Source organism: Capsicum annuum, chromosome 6, assembly GCF_002878395.1.
Source record: "Capsicum annuum cultivar UCD-10X-F1 chromosome 6, UCD10Xv1.1, whole genome shotgun sequence".
In the NCBI taxonomy this organism is placed as follows: Eukaryota; Viridiplantae; Streptophyta; class Magnoliopsida; order Solanales; family Solanaceae; genus Capsicum; species Capsicum annuum.
In genome coordinates this window covers 72,897,463-72,924,024 of record NC_061116.1, presented here as the reverse complement: position 1 = coordinate 72,924,024, position 26,562 = coordinate 72,897,463, and positions in this window count along the sequence as shown.

The following is a 26,562-nucleotide window of genomic DNA, read 5'->3' as shown; positions in this document are numbered from 1 at the left end:
ATAGTCATTATGGACAATAATCCAATAAAACCACAATGATTTCACCCAATTGATTCTTTCGATCACCTAACAAGTGTAAAAGTATAATCACCTAAAACATCAATCAAGCATCCCTATTTCTAGGATGATGCGCTTGACATGGCTTACACTCCAACCACACTTATTTCTAAGATTGGAAAAGGAAGTAAACCATTGAGTTAATTATCCACCATTACCTTATCTCCCTATAACACTCTTTCAAGGATGTTATGGGTTACCAGATATTCACCTCCATCCCTCTTTCAAGGTGATAAAGGTTTCTAGAAATTGGGGTTTTCACCCATCAAACCCATTTAAAGATTTGAGATTTTTACCCATCAAATTCTAACTCACTAACCCAAGCAATGGTGGAATCCATACTCAATGAACTAAATATAATGCAAACTCAACAACACCCACACACAATTACACTTTAATTCAACATAATCCCAAGACTAATGAAGTTAGCTACTCATGAGATAGGAGAAATGGCTTTTACTAGATATTTCATCTATGATGATCATGATAATAGAGGGAAAAATAATCTTTAATTCCACACTCAAATGTCACTAATTTTCTATTGGAATAATAATTACAATATCTATGAACAATTAATTTTTCACTCCAAAAATTTTGGGGGTTTTCTCCTCAGTCTAAAGTGTTTTGAATGCTCTATTTTAGTCTTTGATTCAGCTGTCTGGATTGACTACATTGCCCTTTACTAATTTATTGTGCGGTGCCGCAATAACAAAGCTTCGACAGTGATCACACAACTACGATTGCAGCTATGATTGAGTGATCGTGGTATGTTGGCAAATTTGATAGATAGCGATTTCATGCTTCTAGTCGCAATCATGTTACACAAGGTTATATATGCTCCCTGCTTAACTGGCTATGATCACAGTGTTCTGACCGTGATCGTGGTAACCAAGGCCTCTTCTGCTCTGAGTCATTAGCATTATTTTCTTCATTCCTTTTATCATTTAAAGCCCCAATCCATATCTTCTCATCTCCTCAACTCTATTCCTATAAGGAGTGGACATTCAGTACAAATAATCACAGTTATGTCTCATTGAATTCTTTAATACAAGATAATGTGTACACATAATGAGTAAGAATGAGTAGTAAAATCACCACTCATCAATAAGTATTACACTTTTTTAGGTTTGATATCCAAGGTGTTATAATATCTCCCTTTCAGAATTATTTATCCTTGAATGAAGGCTAAAATTGAAATGGAATAAGGAGTGGAACTATAATTATTTACCTCCAAACATTTGAAACCAACTGCTAACATGGATGGAATATTTTTTAGATTCAGTCTTTGGAATCCAACTAGAGCTTACATGGCATAAACATAAACAAAGAACTACATAGTGACATGTCATGTCACAAAAATTTGTTAAGAGTATCTATACAAGAAATGTCATTACCTCAAACATTCTGATTGATAGGAGTGAAAAGATATGGGTATATGGCATTTATTTCCTCTTCTCCATCCTATATAGTTTCTTCAACTAAATGATTTCTCAACCAAATAATGACTGAAGCTATCAGTTTAGTTCTCAATACTTATATATGAAGGTCTATTATCTCAAGTAGTACCTCTTTATAAGATAGGTTTTTCTTCACTCTAACATTCTAAGAAGGAACAATAAGTGAAGTATCACCAAAACCTGTTTTCTAACATAGAGACATGAAACAAATGATTTACTGCTACCAACTACTTGGGTATCTCCAACTCATAAGCTACCTTCCAAATCCTACTCAAAATCAAGTAAGGTTAATTTTATAAGAAACTAAGTTTCCTCTTCATTACAAATCGCATCACCCCTTTATAGTGATAGTTTATAGAATACTCAATCATCAACCTCAAATTTTAAGTTCTTTTTCCTTATATCAAAATATGATTTCTAGTTTCTCTATGAAGTATTTAACCATTCCCAAATCAACTTAACTTTCTTTATGGAATGGCTGACTAAGACATGCCCTATCAATGCCACCTCACCCACTTAAAACCAAGAAAAGAGAGACATGTATATCTACCTAAAAAGTTACTCCAAAGAAGCCCTATAAATGTCAAATGATAAGTTTTACTATAGGCAAACTCAATAAAAAGTAGGTGATCATCCTAATTACATTAAAGTCAATCCCATATGCCCTCAATATATCCTTATAATTTTCTTATAGAACATTCTTCCTTCCTATCAATTTGTAGATTAAAAGCTATAAAAGGGTCTATACAAAAGCCTAAACCCTTTTAAAATAACATCTAAATGTATGTTGTAAGCTGAGCACCTCGTTCCTAAATTGTAGATAATGGAACCCTATAAAGTCTATATATGCATCAAATATATAAATTGGCATAGTACTATGCTAAATATGCATTCTTAACATGCAGGAAGTGAGCTGACTTTGTTATTTTATCTTTAGTGACCCTTATTGAATCATACTGACATAACATACTAGGTACACCTATTATAAAGTTCATGTTTATCATCTCCCATGTACACATCGGAATAATTATGTTTATCTAAACTTTTAAAATTTTGATGTTCAACATTTATCATATGACAATTAGGACACTTAATTTTAAGATTTTTCAATATCAGTCTTCATACCATTCCACCAATATACATTCTTCATATTTCATAACATCTTAGTGGAACTTGGATGAAAAGAGTATTTAGAACTATGATCTCCTATAAAATCCACTCTCACCACACATCTACATCTGGAATAGATAATCTAATTTGAAAATATAGAATATTTTCTCCGTTTTATAGAAAACCTTTACTTTTAATTATTCACAATGACCTTCAACTTTCTTAATATGGGATTAATGCCTTTTGTTTTCTTAGCTTGAACTACTAATAAAGTCTTTAACCAATTTTAAGTTGTCATATCATAATATTTCGAATGTATAAGTGGATAACTAAACTATAACACCCTGGGATTAAATCTTAGAAAATTTCCTATAATTCTGGTCTCTGGACCCAATACGACTCATGGGAATGAGTTGTATGAAGGGGTACTAATGGTATGGTCCTGTCGTATACTGACCTATATTGGTTGGTGCGATGGATTTTGGTTACTTAAATGGATATAACATAGGGTTATGAGTCATATTAGTGGGTACAGATTGTTTGGTGTATTAACTTAATCGTAGACTTGGTTACTTAGGTTGGATCTGAATATGAGTGGTTCACCATGAACTGTAATATAGTGTATGAGTTATACCATGGACTTGTATGGTGGACAGTGTTTGAATCTTTATTGGGTTTATTCTGCCAGAGATACAGATGAAGCGTATGGATCGTATGCTTTGGATATGACTTAGTTAGATGAGCCATATACCAAACATTGTTGGATCCAAAGATTGAAGCTTGGATATGAGTGGAGGGTACCAATTGTATTGGAGCTTATGACCCATGAGGGTCAGTCGTACCCCTGTGATGGGATTTTGTGCAACTTAAGTGTGGGCATTTTAGATATTTCCCTACTTATCGTAATAAGGTTCCACCACTTCTAACCTACTTGGGAGGTTATCTGCCCTATTATTCCAGTCATTAACTCTTATAAACTGTTCTAAAAGAACTCGCTAATTCTCTCGAGAGCTTTTGGGAAAGGAAATCTAGGGTTTCAACTAGAGGATTAATTTGATGCTTGTCTTGGTGATATCTTTCAATCATCATCCTAGTTTAATTCATGTTCTCTTCCCTCATTGTTAATTCAATCTAGAAGCAAATTTTTAGGGATGTTTTCATGATTTCATTAATTGTATGATTTTGATTTTCAAATATGAATTGGGTATTTTGATATTAAATGGTTAGTTATGTTTTTTCATAGTTTTATTTGTGCTTTTATATGCATTAATGCTGGTTTTTGATAATTGGATTTCTTGAGAATGGTTTAATGGTTATTGGAATTTGTTTTGGTTATATTATGCTCCCAATATGTTTCACAAAATGCCTATAATGATGTTTTCATCACATTGAGTATTTTTAATGGAACTCTTGTTTGTTTTAAAACTTGGTAGATGTATTATGCATTATTTAAATGGCTTGGAAACGTGAATGGATAAATGGTTATTCTCCAGGGGTATATGGAATCCCCCAAGTGGTTTAATATGGTAAATAGAAGGAAACTTGGAAGTCCCCTTAAACGTATATATGGTTGGCTATGGATAGTACTTGAAAGTATTGTCCGTATGACGATACCATCACTAAATGGCCTTGGTTAATTAATCATAAATTAATTGGTTGGTTGCTTGGTAATGGTTATAATTAGGCAATAATGGTGGGATGTGTAGCAAAGCAGTGGAAGGTGGAGGTTCGAGGGGGACCAAAACTGGAAACTCATATATGCCGATGTGAGATTGGTCTTGATGATCATGTACATGGTGTGACACTTTATATTTTGGGGATGTACAATTCATCCTAGGTTTTCTTCCATGGTCATGTAGCTTCACGCACTAGGGCCCTTTCTGCAGGGAGAGCTAAACCTATATAGCCCGTGGGTGGTTTAAGACGGCAAATCTACATAATCCAGGTAAAAGTTTTAAATGCATACTAAACCTAGTCCCCTTTCCTAGCATGGATATATATATATGTATGGTTGTGTGCATATGGATGGTTTTAGTTGGCTTTATAAATGACATTATTTTATCCTTATCCTAAGATTATGCTAGCGTTCACCCGCTAACACGTCTACTGGCAGTTGTATATGCATGTTATGCAGGAAATAGTGGTTCTACTCCTCCTATATTTTGATTGACTCAGGGATCAGCATTTGAACTAAATTGGCGAGCTTCTATCCTTTCAGAACGCTCCATCCATATCATGGATATTTCTAGACACTTTGATTTTATTTTGGATATTAGTTTTGGCAATGGTTGGGGGTATGTCCCAAATGAATTTTATTACTCTTTTAGTTAGAGGATTTGTGGAACTTATATGGGTTTTAATGGGCGGGATTGGTATTGGTGTCACATTGGCATATGAATAGGCTGGTGGGTTGACATCATTGGACATAATTTCTCATTTATCCATTATATTTTATTTTGGGACTGATTTAATTATGTTTTGGAACTTATTTGGTTATGTCCTAGTTTATGGCCTTTGGTATTATTTGGTAAGGTTGGGCGGTTGGTGTTAAATGGTTGGACTTGATTGGGTTACTCAGGGTTGTGATCCTATCCCAGAGTCATCATGTGAGTTGTTAGACTATCTTATTATATGCTCAAAATTCAGCAAACTCAAGGTAGATGATTGGAGGTTGGGTTGGGTAACGGGAGTGGTCTCTGATCTCTACTGAACTTTGGGATGCCTATTATGACAAGGACCTCGGTTGGGTTGGATCAAAAATGTAGAAGTATATAACATCTTTCATAAGACCCTTTTTTACCTTTCTCAACATAGGAGGTACTCCCCATAAATAAACCTACAAACTTCTTCTATATCTATATTTTCCTTGTCCTATTGGTATAACACATACTCATCTTATAGTCTTTGAGAAACTCGAGCCATCTTATTTGTCGGTGATTAGATCCTTTCTTACCAGTGACATACTACAATATCTTATTATTTGCAAATATATCCACATGAACACCATAAAATTAATCATGCCAGAATTATTAAAAAAAATAATAGAATTGTTAACTCTAGATCATAATCAGGTAGTTCTTCTCATGGGTCTTATGTTGTATAGATGAATAGGTAATAATAGTGATATTTCACATCAACACAAAACAAAGGTGAACTCTATAAGCATCACAAAGTTGCCTAAGCCTTCATGCAATGCAAATACTTGAGCAAAAGTCAATCAACCCTTTAATTTCATAAAGATCTTATCAGAAGCCTCAGATCAATAAAAGTTCGCCATTTTGGGTCAACTTGGTCAATGGGGTAGAAATGAATGAGAATCCCTCAACAAATCTCCTATAATAACAAAGATCAAGAATCTCCTTATTCCAAATAGAGTAGTGGGTTGGGCTAGTTCTTCACCACCTTAATAATATCTATTATAGTAGTGGACCTAGTCTATTTCTTCACCACCTTAATCTCATATGAGACCACCTAATACCATAACTTCAAATTATCTATCAAACAAAAATAACTTACTTCAACAAAAAATTGCATTTTGAGAATATTTTAAGCAACTAGTGGTCCTTAAGGTTCTGTAGCATATTTTATAGATAATCTAAATGCTCCCCTCACTATGGGAGTAAACTAGAAGGCCATTTCTCAGAATAATAAGAAATATGTCTAGGTACTTATTAAATGTTGTGGTCATGAGGTTCATGAAAGTTCAAAGATCGTTAGCTAATCCAAAAAATACATAACTATAAATTCAAAGTGACCATATTGTGTTTGTGAAGTTATATCTAGGATTTTATGATGTATAACTTTTAACAGATAGTACCCAGATTCAAGATAAATCTTCATGACAAATAGCACAGATTCAAGACAAATCTTCATGACAAATAGCACCGTGAAGTTGATCAAAAGATCAACAGTTCTGGGATAAGGTTCTTATTCTTAATAGTGATTTTATTCAACTGATTGTAATCCATCGACATCTTGAGAGAACCAACTTCCTTATGCACAAAGAAAGTTGGGGAAACCTATGAGGAAATACTAAAAAGTATGTTACCTTTTTTAAAAGGTCCTTCAACTATTCTTTTAGCCTTTTTAACTTGGTCAGAGCTTTTTTGTATGGTGGTTTAGAAATTTGTTCAATATAAGGTCAAAGGTCTATTACTTTCATGACCTAGAATCTAAGGTCTTGATAGACCGTAGCCCATAGCAACCATAGGTAGGTAAGCTCAATACCAAACTTAATAAAGATGCAACAAAGAAATAAATAATACCCAAATACTAGAATGTAAGATAAAGTCGGTCTAAATATATATGATCCAACTCCAAAATTAAATAAATACTATTTGAATCACAAAATCACACGTCCCGAGTAAATAGAACTAACAAACTAAAAAAGTGGGAGATATTTTTTGTTTAATAGTAATTAAGGGTAAGGTAGGGCTTGTCTAGATATAGGCCAAGTTTGTTGAACTTATAGGGCAGTTATGTCTGATCTTCTAATATTTGTGTCCTTAGCGACAATACCATGTATTTATTTTTTGGCCTATGTACATGTTGGTCTTATGTCATCACTATTTCATATATATTTTTCAATGTTTTATGACCATCATATTTATATGCATGACAAGCTTGGGTTATAAGTAGGTACCCTCAAGTCTTTTTAAAGACCCTCTAAGTCATTTTTGGTATGTCCACACTTTTCTTCCATTTAGAGCTATCCTATAGCTAGCCAAAGTCATTCGTGACTTGATGGACCTGACAATTACGTTATTAGGTAGTTCATTTGGATTTTAGAGAATTCTTTATTTTGAAGTCTGTATTGGTAAGGATTGTCTATTAGGCGTAAAATTTAGCTTAACGACCTTATATGCTAATTCTAACTGTACAATCAGCTCCAAAACATAGATTTTAGGCTAGAGGGTCCTTTGGTTTGGGTCCTAAGACCTTTGAATATACTTTAGGCTACTGGTTTGATTTTTCTAAAAGTAGCCCTTGGGTGTGGTGCCCATATTTTTTATGAAAGACCTTGGATGGAAATTTTGATGGCATCATTAAGTACAAAATGTCAAATTTGAGAGGGTATCATAGTTTATATGTGTTCACAAAATTTTGAACAAATCCTGAGGGTTCGATGGAAACTTGGAATGTTTCCAAGATTCAGCTAGTGCAACTTAGCTGGTACATTCGTTAAAGTTGACCTTTGGTATCTTTAGAGGAGGCTACTTAAGCGGCCATCCATTTTCTTTAGTGACCAAGGATTTCCCATTATAATCGTTTAAGTGGAAGCTAGTTTACTAAATTAGAAGCTACTTAAGTAGCAACTTTTCATCTTTAGCGAAAGGGCCAACAAGTCAGGTACTGCTTTAGCAGAACTAACCCACTTTTACAGTGACAGCTAAAGAAATCAAGTAGCCACTTAAGCAGCCCCTAGGAGGTTATTAAATTTCTCCTTTTCCAAATTTTCTCAACATTTTCATATCTCTTAAGGGCCAAAACTTCTAGGACTGTGGGAAACTGGGAGAGTTGTCATTGAGAGATCGTGAGGGGTTTGTGAGCTCAAAATCACCATTTCCTCATCAAAATCCTTATAAGTTTCCATTTTATTCTTTGTTTGATTCCAAAAAATTAATCATAGATCCCTTGTTCTTGTTAAACTAATTGTATTCTCACTTGAGTGTGGAATTTCCTACTCTTGAGGGTAAATAATATCCTTGAGCATAGTTAAACGTGTGACAGTTTTAAAAGTTTGATTCTGCAAGTAGGCCCTACATGGGATTTTGTCTTCATTTTGGATCCCAAGCATATAAATTTAATATGGTTATCATTGTTCTCATATTAATGTGTAGATTACTATTTTGATACCATGACATCATGTAGAAGCTTTTCGGAAGGAGAAATTAATATTTTACCAGATTTTATTAGGCTTTCTTTAACTTCCAAGTAGGATGGTATTACCCTCTTATTAGATTGGAATTAATTATTGTATTAATATGATATTATTCTAGTTTTGAGTTGGAAATTAGGTCTTGGATAGATGATTAGTGTAATCGGTTTATGTAGCTGATTAAGGACCATAATTAGGCGTATTTGACTTAACTACTCATTCTTTTGGTACGATTTCTATCTTAGGACTCCATGATACCTATTTAACGTCTTGTAGTAAGATTTAATACCTTAGCCTAGTTTTGTGTAGAATTTTTCTTAGGATGGATTACTGTGTTAGAAGTGGGCTCTCTTAGCCCAAATTATGCAAAGATTGCTATTAGTTTCTTATAGACTCATTATGTCTTTCACAATATTTTTATTACACTCTTCATCCTGAGAAGGTTTTTGATATACGGTGGTTTATTTTCAAATTGTGTTTGGGATATGATAAGATCGGTTCAAGTCTAGCAATTTATGATACTAATATCTATTCGATTTCGGCATTATTTATGATAGTACATTTGGTTCAAGTTTGTTATTCATGATATTAGTCCTAGTTCAAGTCTGGCATAAGAGATATTAGTTTTGGTTGTGTGTTTAATTAAGGGGTTAATTGTGATGGTGATGGAACTAGTTTTAGTTTGATGTTTACAATATGAAGGATATATGATTAGCGTTTTGAGTTATGGATAGTTCATAAAATTATTATTATTACTTATTCTAAATATCATCCTCCGGGCTTATGGGGGACAATGTTAGATTATTTACTTTTGTTGTGTCTTTTAGGCTTGTGGGGGTCCAGTTATGTAAAGATAGTTATGTTTTCCTTATTATTATTAATCTTAGTGTTTACTTTTAGTAATTGAAGCATTATTCTAGGTGTTCCTTTTTTCCCTTAACTTAGCTTATTTATATCGCATTTTATGGTATATTTATTATGATTTAGCTCATTCGGTTGATGATGCCTACTGAGTACTTGTAGTTATGGTACTCATACTACACTTTTATACCACTTTTTGGTGAAGATTTGAGTACTAGCTATCACAGTTGACATGACATTTATACTGATCAATTTCATGGATAGGGTGAGTTTTCTATGATGGAGTTGACCTTTTCTCCATCTTTTGTGTTTGGATGGTATTTCTATTTCTGAAATTATTATATATATGACTTTGATAGTACCCATATTCTTTTGGATTAAAGGCTTTTGTACCTGCCTTACTAGGTCATGGGATGATATTAATCCTCTTGTATTTCTCCTTTGTTATATTATTTCTCTTATGGTGTATTGCTTGTAATTTATTTACTTGTGTATTTCTTGTATTTATGATATTTTCCACCAATTAAACCATTACTTATAGTTACGGTCTAGGATTTTTCTTACCTAATGATGGGGTAAATTAGGTTCCATCATGACTCGAGAAATTTGGTCCTGGCAATTTCGTATTAGAGCTGGGTTCACCAATTTTATTTGTGCAAGAGCAAGAGTCTAGTAGTGTCTCTCAAATCATAATGATGAAGTCCACTTCTTATCTTTGAGAGGCTATATAACATTCAATAAATCTTCACTTCATTTATTTATTTCATGCTAAGAGTTGGTGTTGGCTTATAAGATTAAAAAGATTACCATCCAACCAAACCATTATACCATTATTATTGACCAAGGCTGTGAGTAGTCGTATCTTTATATCGACTATAGCTTACAAGAAATGTCCTTATACAACCTTTTTATGTAAAGGGATTCCCATGTACTCATAGATTAAATTATCATGTTAACTTTAGGGAATCAAGTGTATCCCGCAAGGGTTCTAATATTAAGTTTGCTAAGAGGAATCCAATGTACCCCCCAAGGAAGTTTAATTGAACATAAACATTACCACTAATCCTTACCATTTTAACCATTCCAAACCATTTAAACCATTTAGGATTCCATTACCAAACCATACCATGTAATAGTTCAATAAAAACTCCTATAATATAGTAAAAGAACTCTCATAGGCATTTTATCAAAGATGTTGGGGCATAGTGTTTCCAAAACTAAATCCAATTACCAATTAACCATTCCCATGCAACCAATTGTCCAAACCATAATTAAAGCATGTAATTGGATAATTAAAACATGGAAAAACCATAACGAAGCATTTAAAACCAATACCCCAACATATATTTGAAAACCCCAAAACCATACAATAACCATGTCATGAAAACATTGTATAAAATAGTCCATTAGTTGGAACTAACAATCAAGGATTAGTACATGCCTTAGATTACAAAGATGATGGAGAGAAATCACCTGTAAAAGCCTCAAAAGAGAGAATTAAAGAGAGTTTCTAAGTGTTTTCAATTAGAATAATAGGGTAAATGTTGTCCCAAAAAAGCTATAAGTCATGTGGCCTTAAGAGGTTAAGTGAAGAAATTTCTAGATTACCCCCAACTTTAACTTCTTAAAATTCCTATCAGATGGTAAGACTACCCCATAACACTCATACATTTCAATATGAGTGCTACCCTCCCTCATACCCTATGCATCCCTCTTTGACCCAACATTGTCCATGATATGACTTACCAAAACTAAGTCATACCCAAACCATATGATCAGTACCCCTAAACCGTATCCATTGCAGAATAGAATTAAAGAAAGTTTTAACACTATCTACCATAAGAGTCAATGGTACAAATCGTACCATAACTTATGGCTCATGGTAAGCCACTCGTACTTAGATCAAAGTTAAGTTCTGAAATCTCTAATTAAGCAAAAGAATAAACCAATCCATATGACCTATCACAAACTATACGACTTATACCCACCAAGTCTACCCATTCCAAAAACTAATCCAACCCACCAACCAACACTAGTTAGCATACGAACAAAAGTATACCATCCATACCCTATCATACAACAGGTACCCACAGGTCGTATGATGTCAAGAATTTAAAAATTTAGTAAATTTTCTAAGGGTCCAAACCCAGAGTATTTTAATCTCCCCTACTAGGATCATTCATGTTCAAATGACGGACAAGGTAGTTTAAAGACAAGAATGAGTCATTTGCATTATCAATCATCAATTTAACCTTTAACATAGTTGGAAAACAAAGATGTGATAAAGAACACATACATTCTGTATGAATATCCAGAGAAAAAAACAAACATGGATATTTGGAATTCATGTCCGCTTTTGCTTCACATGTATCCTCTTCCACCTTATGGTACCACCATAGAACCTTAAATAAGGCCACATCCTTAGTGATAACCAAAAAACTTGCCGATCAAATATTTCAACTGAGACCTCTTCATAAGACAGAGAATCTGAGATACCAACTTCCTTCAAAGGAACCGCTGAAGAAGGATCACCAAGACACTTTATCAACATAAAGATATGAAATATTAGATGAATGGAGCTCAAACTAGAAGGAAACTCTGATTCATAAGCCATGTTACCAAGCCAACATAAAACCACATAATGACCAATATAACATAGACTGAGCTTTCATTTTTTACCAAACCACATCACTCCCTTCATGGGAGACACCTTTAGGAATACCCTATCCCTAACCTCAAACTCCAAGTATTTATGCCTTATATCCGCATAATAATTTTTGCGACTTTGGACAACCTTAAGCCTATCCTAAATTTCCTTCACCTTTTCCATAGCCTGATAAACCAAATCTTGACCGAACATATCTACCTCACCAAGGCCGACCCTTTTCCATGCATTAGGTGAATTTTGTCACCATTTGCAAGTCTTTTGATAATCCAGGAGTAGGTCAGAATGCTATCCACCTGCATTTATTTCCGTTGTCTCTATCTGGGGAGGCTACACTATAGTTGAACAAACTGACACTCAACTCTATAACCAACTGGAGGTAGTTGAGAAAGGATTTTCTAGAAAGGTTCTTTCCATCTTATAGAAGGGTACAGTTGAGGGATTAAATCAATGACTTCTGAAAGCTTCCCACTGTAGCTCTTCATGAGACCTGGGGAATGTTTAAGAAAAGCTGATGCAAAGCCTAAACCATAACATAATAGATATTTGTCTGATGGAGACTCTTTATCAGGCTTTGAATTCTATTACGAAGCCAGTCATGGATAATGTTGTAGGAGGGTCATTTGTTGACCATACTTTCCTAGAGGCCTTAGAGATGTTGGTTCAGATGACCAAATAGAGTAGAGCTTGGCATACCAATGATTTTGTAGTAGCAAGCCCTATTGTGTCTTCTAGTATGACTGTAAAGTAATGCAAGAAAGAGGAAGAACGTTACCAGGATATAGAATATTTAAAAACATAGATGGATTTGTTGACTAAGCATCTATTATCTGGAAAGACAGAGAAGGTGAAAGCTGTTACATCCCAGGAAAGAGCTGATTATAATTCAAAAGAAGAGGCAAACTATCTAAATAATTAGAAGGGTTTACGAGGCAGTAGACTAGCTCTGGAAATATATGCATGAAGGATATGATGGAGAAATTACTAAAGGGAGTGAAGACTAAAAACTCTGGGTGACTACTATGAAGAGTGATTTGTCTTCCATGAGTCAGTTGGTAAACTCACACTCTACTTCTATCAAGAATCTAGAGCAGCAGATGAGCCAACTCTTGGTAGAACTAAATCAGACGAAAAATGACACTTTTTTAAGTGATACAATTTAGAATCCTTGAAATAATGGCTCCTGCATAGCAATTATCACATAGAGTGTTAAGGTTTTACCAGGCCCGCTTTTGGGCAAAGCTCTTATTACAGAGGATATTGAGCATGAAGAAACATATCCAGTGGAGTCTAAAAAATTGGATGAAATTATTGGTAATACACCATCCAACCATAGGCAGGTTGATGAGTTGGAGAAGAGCAAAGGAAAGGAGACCGAAGTGGTGGTTACTAAACTCCCCAAAACTACCTCCACCATTTCCCCATAGATTGAAAAAAAAGGCTAATGACACAAATTTTGGCAAGTTTATTACCATGCTGAAGTAGTTGATAATCAACTTGCCATTGGTGGAGCCACTGGAGAAAATGCTCGGGTACACAAAGTTTATGAAAGACCAAGTAACGATGGAGCGGACAGTTAGTTATGAGACAGTGGACAATCTCCATCATTGTGGTTCTATTTCCACAAGGTCACTGGTGCAGAAGAAGGCAACCCGATAGCATTTAATATCCCATGCACTATCGGGCCTCTTGATTTTGCAAAAGCTTTATGTGATTTAGGAGCCAATATAAATATGATATCATTTGTTGTGTATAAGAAATTGGGTTTGGGGGATCCTACTCCCACAAACATGAGATTAGTTATGGTAGATAGGTCTGTAAAGTGGCCGATGTAGATTTTATATGACATATTAGTAACGGTGGCGATTTTTATATTTCTTGCTAATTTTTTCATTCTCGATTGTGAGGTGGACTTGAGGTGCCCATAATTTTTGGTAGACCTTTTCTCACAATTGGGAGTGTACTTAATGATCTAAAAGGAAACGGGATACTATTTAGGCTGAATGATGAAGTATTTCTATTTAATGTGTGCTAGTCCATGAAACAGTGTAAAGATATGAGCATATTTTCTATTGTGGATGAGTATTATGAGGAGTCACAGAAAGTACCTATAGAGAAAAAGTTTACTGTGGAGACTTTATCTTTTGTATTAATGAATTTTGATCAATACGGTATTGAATATTATGAGGAGACTGTTTGTGCCCTGACAGAAATCGGGTCTTATTCTTATACACCCAAGAAGCTGGATTTGGATTTGAAAAATCATCCGAGTCCACCAGCCAAGCTGTCTATTGAAGAGCCACCTACTTTGGAACTGAAAGAGTTGCTTGTTCATTAGAGGTATGTGTTCCTGGGAAGTGAGGATATGCTACCTGTTATTATTGTGGCTGTTCTAGGTGAACAGTAGGTGGAATCCCTTATTTCTGTTCTTAAGAGATATAAGAGGGCTATTGGTTGAACGATTACTTATATTATCGGCATTCCTCCTGGTATATGCACACATAAAATCCAGCTAAAAGAGGATTATGTCCCAACTATTGAGCATTAGCATCATCTAAACCTACCTGTGCAAGAGGTGGTGAAGAAAGAATTCATCAAGTGGCTAGATGCAGGAGTGGTATATCCACTCTCAGATAGTAAGTGGGTAAGACCTATTCAGTGCGTGCCCAAGAAAAAGGGCATGACAGTTGTGGCTAATAAAAATAATGAGGTAATCCTACTGAGGCATATTAATGGGTAGAGGGTGTGCATAGATTATAGAAAACTCAACTCTTGGACACTGAAGGATCACTTCCCCATACTTTTCATGGATCAGATATTTGATCGATTAGCGGGAAGAGGTTGGTACTACTTCTTTGATGGGCATTCTGGTTACAACTAGATTTCTATTACTCTTAAAGATCAGGAGAAGATGACATTTACGTGCCCATATGGCATATTTTCTTTCAATAGGATGCCTTTTGGGTTGTGTAATGCCATTTTTCAATGGTACATGATGTCAATATTCTTCAATATGGTTGAAGTCACCTTAGAGATTTTTATGAATAATTTCTTAGTTACTGGTGATTCTTTTGAGCTTTGCTAAATTTGAGTAGTGCCTTGCAGCGTTGTAAGGAGTACAATCGTGTGCTTAATTGGGAGAAATGCCACTTCATTGTGAAGGAGGGCATTGTTCTCGATTACAAAATTTAAGCAAAGGGGATTGAAGTTGATCAAGCTAAATTTGACGTTATAGAGAACTTTCCACCTCCTATTTCAGTGAAGGGGGTGCAAAGTTTCCTTGGTCATGGTGGCTTCTATAGGAAGTTCATAAAGTATTTTTCAAAGATTGCAAATCCCCTTTGAAAACTTTTGGAGAAAGAAGCCAAATTCTCTTTTGATGATGATTACTTGAAGACATTCTAATGCATTGAAGAGAAGCTGGTTGATGCTCCTATTATCGTTTCACTGGATTGGTCAAAATCGTTTGAGATCATATGTGATGCAAGCGGTGTTGCCCTTGGAGCTATGATGGGACAAAAGAAAGAAAAATTGTTTCATCCAATTTATAATGCCATCAAAGTGTTGAATGGAGCTCAAAAGAACTACACCTTCATAGAATAGGAACTTCTTGCAGTAGTCTATCCTTTTGAGAAGTTTCGGGTTTATTTTATAGGAACCAAGGTGGTGGTCCAAACTGACCACTCAGCCTTGAGATATTTGAAGTCGAAAAAGGATGCAAAGCCAAGGTTAATCAGATGGGTGCTGCTACTTCTAGAATTTGACTTTCAAGTCAAAGATAGAAAGGTTTGTGAAAACCAAGTTGCGGATTATCTGTCTAGGATGGAAGGTTAACAAGTAATTAGAGATGAATTTCAGATCAATGATGCATTTCCAGATGAGTAAATCTTTACTGCTGTTATAGAGAAAATACCTTGGTATATTGAATTTGCAAATTATGTGGTAAGCTAGGTGATACCAGAGAATCTTTCCTTTCATCAAAGGAAAAATTTTTCCATGATATGACCTATTACTTTTGGGTGAGCCGTATCTTTTTATGAAATATGCGGATGGTATTATTAAATAGTGTGTCCCAAAAGTAGATATGTTAAGTATACTAGAAGCGAGTCATGCTTTCCCAGTTGGAGGTCACCATGCAGGTGATCGGACTGCAAGGAAAGTGCTTTAAAGTGGCTAATATTGGCCCTCTTTGTTCAAATATACCTACGAGTTCGTGAAAAGGTGTGACCAATGTCAAAGGCAAGGGTCCATCTCAAAGAACCATGAGATGCCAATGCCTAAAATACTGGAGGTAGAATTATTTGATGTTTGGGGCATTGTTCACATGGGGCCCTTCGTAAGCTCATTTGGGATAAAGTACGTATTAGTGGCCGTTGACTACATATCAAAATGGGTTAAGGCAGTGGCTCTAGCAGATAATGAAGGGAAGAGAATTGTTGTATTCTTAAGGAGAAACATTTTCTCTCGCTTTGTGGCACAACGTACCATTATCAGCGGTGGAGGATCACACTTTAGCAACAAAATATTTATAGCTACTTTGGCAAAATATGGAGTTAAGCAGCATAAAGAGGCTACACCATAACACCCGCAAACCAGTGGGCATGTAGAAATCTCTAATTGGAAATTAAAGCTATCCTTACCAAGATTGTAAATACTAGCCAGAAGGATTGGTCCAGGAAGCTGGATGATGCCTTATGGGCATATCAAAGGGCTTTCAAGACACATATTGGCATGCCACCATACCAATTGATAAATGGAAAAGCGTGCCATTTGTTGATTGAGCTAGAGCATAAAGTGTTATGGGTACTGAAGTGGCTTAACTTGAATTAAAATGAGGCAATGAATGTAAGACTGGGGTAGGTAAATGAGATAGACGAGTTCCGTCTTGGAGCTTATGATCGAGCTAATCTATACAAGGAAAGAATAAAGAAGTACCACGACCATAGGATTGAAAAATGGGAATACCAAAGAGGTGACTTAGTTCTTCTATTCAACTCCAGACTCAAACTGTTTCTAGGTAAGCTTAAATCCAAATGGTCTAGCCTATTTAAAGTGAGTCAAGTCTACTCATCTGGAGTAGTAGAACTTGAAATTAAAGACGAAAGTGTCTTCAAGGTAAATAAGCAATGTATGAAACTGTATATTGGTCTAATGGACTCGATAAAGAGTATTGTAACTGTCTATCTCAATAAATTTTGAGTAATCGAGATAACTGAGTCGTGCCGTAATAATAAATCAGGCGCTAATGGGTGGCAACCCACAGTGTGCTGTAGTAAAGTACTAGTTAAAGTTATTTAGGTGTATACTTTGTTATTTTGTATTAGTTGAAGGGTTTTTCTAAGTGTCCAGGTCTGATAGTATAGGAAAACAGAAGCTGAGAAAGTTTGGGTGACCAACGGGTAACCTGATGGACCGTCGGTGACTCAACGGACCATCGTGGTAACTGTTACACCAATGTCAAAAAACCAATTTACAGGAAGAGTAGGGATGGATTGACTAATGGACCATTGCACATGGGATGGACCATCGCTTAAACCATTGCCAGTATGTCTCCAGATAAGTAACTTGAAAAAAATGAAGGGATTGACTGATGAAACATCGCACATGCGATGGACCGCCGACTGAACCATCACATGAAGCCCAATTTTAGTGGGTCGGGTTGAATTAATTTAAATACAAGAATTTTTCAATCTTATCCAATTCATACGGGTTTAAATGATAATTTGAAATGGTTCAGTAACTCCCCAACTATTCAACACACCTAAACCCTTTCATTCTCTCTTATAACTCTCCATTTTCACTTTCCCAGCTATTTAAAGTCCATTTCTCCTTGTTATTTGTTTATAACAAGCGAACAAAGTTCTTTTCACTAAAAAAAATAATCATCTATTGTTCGGAGTTCTTAGTGCAAAGTCAGAGAAGTGACCCATTACTGTAACAACAAGGTATGAATTTCCTTTCACTCTCTATTTTTCTTCAACATGATGAGCATTAACATAGGTAAATACAATTTAGTGAACTAATTCTCTTGTACTTTTGGTAAAGTGTGGTATTGATTTGTGTTCAAACCTAGCATACACTGTCCTGGGAGAAGTCTGAGTAGCCCATGGACCAAAAATGATTAAATATGGTGATGTATTATCGATAATTATACCATGAAAATGGTCCTTAAATGAAGTATATGCAAGGTGTTCGACAAAATGCCAAAATAAAGCTTGAAATTAAAAAATGCAGGTGTGGCTTGAGCGATGAATTATTGGACACCCGATGATCCGTTGCCTAAAGCCATCGCACTTTCTCAGTATCAGTGTTACTGGAATGACCCTGATGATTTGGGTTGATGGACCATCGTAGGCCTCACAGACCGTCGCACTAATCGTCGTTGCTCAATAATTTTTCCTGACTTCTAGTTTAAGTCTGCAAACTGATAAATGTTTTACCTGTAGGCATCAATGCAAAAAAATTACCAACCACCAGAGTTAGAGATATAAGCCAAGCGGTAAGACAAGGGCTAGCATAAGATGCAGATGCCCCGAGAGTCAACACCTGGCATAATCATCAACTCATTTCTTCATTCTCCCAGTCTGAAGAGGAGGTTCACGGCAATAGCAGCAATAGCTCAAGTACAAGTTCGGTTGATAAAGGGGTTGAAGTATTTAACCCCGTCCAAGAGCAGAGTCCAAAACAAGGGGACCCAAATTTAGTCTGACAAAAGGATCCACAAGTGTGGAAAGCTATACGATGGTAGGTTGAGGGTTCTAGAGAGAATTTCTATAAAGGGTTGGAAACAACAAACAGGGTATCCATAAAGAGGTCCATTTTTTAAGAACATCAAATTGTGACAACAAACTTGCCTGAGTACACAGAACTTGAACACCGATTCAATAAATATGAGTTGGAATAGATGAGCAAACCACTTGGACCCTACCAACCAAACTTGGTACCTGAGTTTTTCTCCGTTTACTTAGTATTACTGGAGAAGAATTGTCCCGTAGGAAATTCATCTGCTAACATGAACAAGATGGACACAGTTCTTATTCATTGAGTTAACATAGATATCTTAGAGCGTACGTTGAACAAATTCTTGTTTGGGGATGAATATCAGATACCAGGTGCAACAACAAACATGGAGCATCTATTGTTCATGTGAACTCAACTAAAACCATGGTTGTCCTGAATATTGACAAATGGAGAAGAGCCTACATGGCTTCATAATCCCCATGAAAAGATATCCAAGTCGTCCCTAAGCTTTCGGGCTATGTTTTGGTGGGAAATTATAAGGTTGAGGTTGATGCCAACAAAAGAGGATGAACACCTAGAACTCACTAGAGTGGTGATTATTACTGCTTTGATTGATGGGTTAACAATGGATTCTGGCCACATCAATTCTGACGAGTTATTTTCCCGCACTTATAAGACTCAGACTGCACTGCCATTTCTATGCCTTATCACAAAATTATCCAAGAAGGTGAAGGTGCCTTTGATCAGTGGATTAGATAATGCGATCCACGCAATACACAAGCAGAATATTGAAAAGAGTAGGGATGAATCGTAGTTCGACATGTGAGTCAACAGAACTCAAGCTCAACTAACTCAATCTGTGCCAATTCTTGAGTCATCAAAATTCCCATCAGGTATGCCACTACCTCTTGCTACGTACGTGCCTCCGACCACATGTACAAGTTCAGCTTCGATGCCTATGGGTGGGACCACAGATTCTACCTCAATTCCACCCCATTATTCTGAGTATAGGCTGAACCAAGAGAACTTTGCAAAGACATTCTAAGCATAGAAGTGTTTAGAGAAGTAGTTGGCTATATGGGGGCAAATTTCAAACCTTTCATTGAAAGAATTAGTGAGAAGCAGTTGGCTATATGGAATCATCTAGTGAGGTATGTGGGATGTTTATACTTAGATCCCTTTCAACTATGGAGCTCAAAATTCTCTTTTTATGTAACCATGTAGAGAATTGAATAAGCTTTCCATTGATACCAATTTCATCAAAATCTGGCATCGGATGAGGAACTTACGCCCATTTTACAAAAAGAAGTCGAAACTGCCCAGGTGCGATGGCCAGGCTAATGGACCGTCAAGCTTGCGATGGACTGTCGCCCAACCCATCACAACCAAGGCAGTGACTCCCTATTCAGGCCCAAGTGCGACTGCCAGGATGATGAACCGTCGAGGCTGTGATGGATTATCATTGGGACGGTTGTGCTGAGGCAGTGTGGTCTCATCCTGGACAACATGCAACGAATGATCTGATATACCATTGAGTTTATGATGGACCGTCACTAAGACCGTTGCATTGAGGCAGTGTGTTCTTTTTCTAATTGCTATGCAACGGATGATCCGACGGACCATCAGATTGAGCGACGAACTGTCATTTCAACTATCGAGCCCCCATTCAGCATTTTTAACTCATTTTTAAAAGGGATTTTTTGTCTTTTTCCCACTTTTTTCATCCCCTATTTATATTCGATCAAGTCTCACAACTTTATTTTTCATCTTTAATATCAAAAACTAGGGTTTCTACAAAATCAAAACCCTTTCTTCTTCTTCAAAAAAAATTAAGAGAAATCAAGAAATCAAGAATCTCTCCAAGAGCTTTCAAGAAAGAGTTTCTCTAAGGTATGTAGATGTTGATTCTTGGTCCATTTTATCTAAGAATCCCAAGAACCCTTTTCTAAAAATTTAAAGATCGTATGTTTGTGGGTTTTCAAGATTCGTGTGAGTTGAAATTGATGTTCATGTTATTATAGAGTTTTGATTCATGTTTGCTTGCAAGGTTTTCAAGATTTTACCATAGTATGTGATATTCATGTTATGTTCATGATAAACCCTATTCAACTTTCTTGTTAAGTGATGTGTTCATGTCAATTAGGTAAAGAAAATTGTTGAAAAAGCAAAGCATGCTCCCTATATGTTTGACAAAATGCTTATAAGCAAAGAGCCATTATAGCATGTTTACTAGAAATTCCCAATTGCGTACAAGCCCATGCATTACAAGTGTTTGTTCAAAAGCCTTAGTGCATAAATTTTGACATGATAGCATGAAATTCCCTAATTATGTGCTCTTTGATACATGCTAAGACTTTAATACATGCCAAGTGCTTGATGCAAGACCTAATTAAATGGAGTATGAGCCAATAGCATGTCTACCTATATTATCACATGTTTATGATTCCTAAATGCATGAAGATGCTTTAGCAATTGTGAAGGTGAATAAATGACCGTGGTTATGATTAGTCACGGATGGTTATGTTTTACTTTTATGTTATCGAGTCCTGGAGGTATTTTTACCCGATAATTTAGCTACTTTCTAGAGCCCGTGTTAGTTTTCACAATAATCCCAGTCGAGCTATAATTCTCAGAACTCAGTGAGTTATAGGACTCTGTACTCTCAGATAGATATAGAACTTAAGTAATCTTAGTAATCTCCGTAATCTCGATACCGCTAGTAATCTAGCCTCAGTTTTGTACTTAACTTAGATCTAGTAGTATTCAACTGTTCTATTCAGTCCTCAGTAATATTCAAGTAATCTATCTTGAGCTCAGTATCATTCAAATAGATAATGAGATTTAGTAGTATTTCGTCAGATAAGGAACCAAGTGCATTCATCATAACTCAGTCAGATCAGTTGAGAAATATAATCAGTAATAGATTCAGCTTAGTTTGTATTCAGTTAAGAATTAGTTCAGAGTCTTTCAATTGGGAGTAGGAGCTAGCACCGAGTGAGGTCAGGGATGGAGGCTCCCCATCAGAGAGGCAGAGTCGTTAGGAGCAATCCCTGAACTGCAGAACGTCAGATAGACTTGACTATTATATTGCCTTTGGCTTAACTTCCTGCGAGGGTCACCTGTTAGATAGGCTTGAATAGAGAGGTCTTTACCCGTTGCATGATATTGACACCCTTCCAGTTGGGGTTACAGGTTAGACCCCACCAGTTGAGATTCGTAGCATATCACTTAAGTGACTACTTTCCACAGTTACAATTTCAGTATCAATCTTCAGAAATTTGGACTGTCAAAAATAGTTATCTATCTCAGTGAGGAATTCATATAGTTCCATTGATTCATGGACCACCAATCAGATAGGCTTGGTCTCATATAAAGTTATTCAGTATCATATTTGGAGATCACCCATTAGATAGGCTTGTAATCTGTCTCAGATTCTATTGAGTATTCTTATTATTAGATTCTAGAGATCACCCGTCAGATAGGCTTGATCTCAATCTCAAATTCAATTAAGTATTCTTGTTATCAGATCTAGAGATCAACCATTAGATAGGCTAGATCTCAATCTCAGATTCAGTTGAGTATTCTTGTTATGAAATCTAGAGATCACCCATCAGATAGGCTTAATCTCAATCTCATATTCAGTTCAGTGTTTTTGTTATGAAATCTAGAGATCACTCGTCAGATAGGCTTGATCTTAGTCTCAGATTCAGTTGAGTATTCTTGTTATCAGATCTAGAGATCACCCATCAGATAGGCTTGATCTAAGTCTTAGATTCAGTTGAGTATTTTTGTTATTAGATCTAGAGATCACCCGTCAGATAGGCTTCATCTCAGTCTTAGATTTAGTTGAGTATTCTTGTTGTTGGATCTAGAGATCACCCGTCAGATAGGCTTGATGTCAGTCTCAAATTTAGTTAAGTATTATTGTTATCAGATCTAGAGATCACCCATCAGATAGGCTTGATCTCAGTCTCAGATTCAGTTGGGTATTCTTATTATCAGATCTAGAGATCACCTGTCAGATAGACTTGATCTCAGTCTCAGATTCAGTTAAGTATTCTTGTTATTAGATCTAAAGATCACCTATCAGATAGGCTTGATCTCAGTCTTAGATTCAGTAAAGTATTCTTGTCGTCAAATTCGGACATGATCTTTTCTTATCATTGATAGTAGATTCAAGAATCATTTGTTAGAGAGGTTTGATCTCCGATGTAGGAAGTAGAGATTAGAAAGCCCAAAATTCAATCAATGAAATGAGTATATTTAGTCAATCAACTTTAGTATACTCAGATTCCGAGATCACTTACTAGATAAGACTGATCTCAACTCCACTACTCAGTTATCGGTACTAGATGATTCTGTGTTTTAGTATCTCAGTATCTCAGTATTAGTACTAAGTTCAGATTATAGTAATGTAGTATCTTATTTTTAGTATTTATAGTCGTGATGGTTATAGTTATGGTTTGTGCATTCATTCATGTTCTCTCATTAAGTACTCGCATGATTATTCTATTAAGTAATTGTTCATACATAAGCCCTTGCATCTAGCCGTACCTCATATTCATACTCGGTACATTCCCGTACTAACGCATTAGCGCTATGGTGTTTTATTTGACACATAGGTTCAGAGGCATGAGACTCAGAGTACCCTTAGCAGCTCAATCCTAGTCAGCAGCAGTAGACGTATTAGTAAGTCCTCTTCAGTTGAAGATAATCCTTATTTTATTATCATATTAAATTTGGTTTAATTTTAGTAGACATAGTTAGTTGGGGACATGTCCCATCAACTCCACAACTCAGATAGTTTAGAGGCTTTTCAGATGGATGTATCAGTATTCAGTTTTAAATTTTGAGTATTTTTTGATGTTTTAAACCTTATGGCCAGTTTCCGCATTTATTATCTATATTATGCAGTGTCCAGGTACAGATATCAGTAGAGGGTTAGCTTGTGGTCCTTTAGGATCATGAGCATCGTGTAACTTTTTGGTTCTAAAAAATGAGCTGTTACAATCTGTGGCTCTAAAACTAGCATACGAATGTAAGTGATTATAGCCATATGTTACGAATTCGAAGAGTTAGTAGAATAGGAATTAACTTAATACTTGTGTGTGTGAGTATTTGTATAGTTCTTACATAGATGCTACACCCAGAACTTGCCCGGTTCATTTGTTGTTGTGTTATTTTGACTCAATAAGACAGGATTGTAGGCCTCCTTGTTTGTTAGTCTGTTTAGCCAAAATAATGATCCACCAAACATATTTTGTTTCCGTTTAAACCCTGTTGAGCATTGTTCATGTTTGTTCTACCCAAATAAATAGTGATTTACTCTCTAGAAGGCGTTGGCACTTTGCTTTGGCCCTGGTCAGATTTTGTACATTGTGCACTTTAACTCAGGAAAATTGTCTAAGTTGAGGGTGGCTACTGTAGATTGTTGGAAGCTGTGAGGCTGAGTTAAAATTGATTTGAGAGGTAGCATCCGACCCTGGTCAAGTTAGCAGTCTAAATAGATATTTTGCACCTCAACTTTCTGCAGCAGCATAAGTTGAGGGAGGCTGATGCTGTAGATCAAAAAAAAAGATTTGGGTTATGACAAGGGAGTGGATGGATACTATTAATTGGGAACAAGTAAAAGGAACTTTAATTCTGGTTAGTACCTACCAAAAAGGGTGAAGAGAGTGAAGTTGTGTACTTTAAGTCGTGTACCTAAATAAATAACTCTCACCAAGCCGAAAACCTCATTATAACCCTTAGCAAGTCCTACTTGATCTTAGAGAGTAAATCATGAGAGAACATTGGATGATATGGAATAGCCTATGGGTGTGCACTATGTTTGCAACTTCTATTCTGAGAGCGAGATTATTAGTTTTGTCCATAAATTGACTATATATAAGGAGAGGTAGATTTCATTGGCTATAAGGGCACGAGAGTTATACGTAGACTGTTGATTCCTTTGGGGCATTGTATCTGTGGCTATAAATATGTTGAGTAGTTGATGCCAGTTATAGATCCTTCTGTGTTAGGGAACTTAGTCGAATGGGCAGTTGAATGATTGTATAGCTGTGTTGATATGAATGTTGAATGCCCGTCATGATGTTGTTCGTATACGTATCTAGGTGTTGAGTTTCTTGAGGACAAGAAATTGCCTTAAGTTGAGGGTGTTGATGTTCTAGCTTTTGACGAAACATTTTAGGCCTCTTTCTTAGGATAATTGTGTGTTTTCAAGTAACTATTGTTGCATTTAATAGTGTACTTTTGTGTTTTCAGTATACAAACTGAGTGTAAAGGATAAGTTGGATAAGCTGGGCAAAACAAAGGAAAAATTAACATCAACGGCTCAGGCGACGGACCATCGACCTGGCGACTGACCGTTGGCCTAAACCATCTCCCAAAAATAGAAGACAATGACATTGTACAGCCTGCGACGGTCCAAGGGAAGGACCATCGACTCTGTGATAAACCGTCGCCAAGAAACAAAATGAAGAAAAACTTGATGTCATACGATGGTCCCGGCGACGGACCGTTATCCCCGCGATGAACCATCAGCCCAAACCATCGACCAGAAATAGAACATAAGCTCATTGAAGCCCAAAGAAGGTCTAGACGATGGACTGTAGGCCCTGCGGTGAACAGTCGTTTGACCCGTCAACCATGAAGCGATAAATCTGAGTTTGAATTTTAAAACCCCAGTTCTAGAATCATATTAATACCAAGTATTAGGATTTAGTCCGAATCTTTTTTGTGATGATTTTTATACTTTCTCCTCTATTGAGAGCTATGTAACACTTTTCACTGAGATTTGAATCTAGAGATTGAGATCTAATTATTAGTCTTTATATTTTCCATTGAAGATTGTGTAGAACAATATTGTGACTTTTGTAAGTAGTCTCTTCAAGATATTTATGAACATCAATATATATTTGATTTCTTATATGGAAATGAGTAGATAAACTCCCATAACTAGGGTTATGGGAGCCTTGAAGTAGAGAACTACTTTGGGGTTGTGAATAGGTTTGACTTCTAACATCTATCAAAATTGCATGAATCTTTCTTCATTATAATGACATCTCTTGGTTCCAAACTTGAGAAGTGAAACCATGAACAGCACTTGTCTGACAAGAAAGTGGATGTTGGGAAAAGAAGTTTTTCACATAAACTCCATAGGTTTACTCTCTAGGTTAACGGGTTGATGCCTTAACAGGATCAACCCTCATGAGAGTATTGTTGAATAATAAATGAATCTTTTAAGTTTGAGAGAAGTAAAGGGTGAAACACTCATTACGTTAAGAAACACGTGGGTAGTTCTTAGAATTCAATAATTTTTGCAATTGAATACATGTTAGAATTCGTGCACAAAATCACAACCCTAACTGTTTGAACATCTTGGTGAGCATAACTCTAGTTAATTCATTCTTATTGAAATTACATCTACATTAACTCTCATTAGCTGGACCTTGTGTGATACAAATACGAAAGAATATTATTAACACATCCAAACTATATTTTACTCAGGAATCTTAGATCAACAGTCTAATAACAATCACAATACTTAGTGAACACAGTATTCCCTGTGGGATTCGACACCCAACCACGTTGGGTTATATATTTGACAGCGACCACTTACTCTCTCATAAAAGAGGTGTAATTTAGGCTTATTAGAACATATAACCTCCCTTGGTACCGCAAGGTACCATCACCATTTATCTCGAATACCATCACCTTTTGATTACCTACATAACCCGTGATTTACATCAAGATAGGATCTAGCATTCGCTTCTCCTTGGTGTTTGCACCAA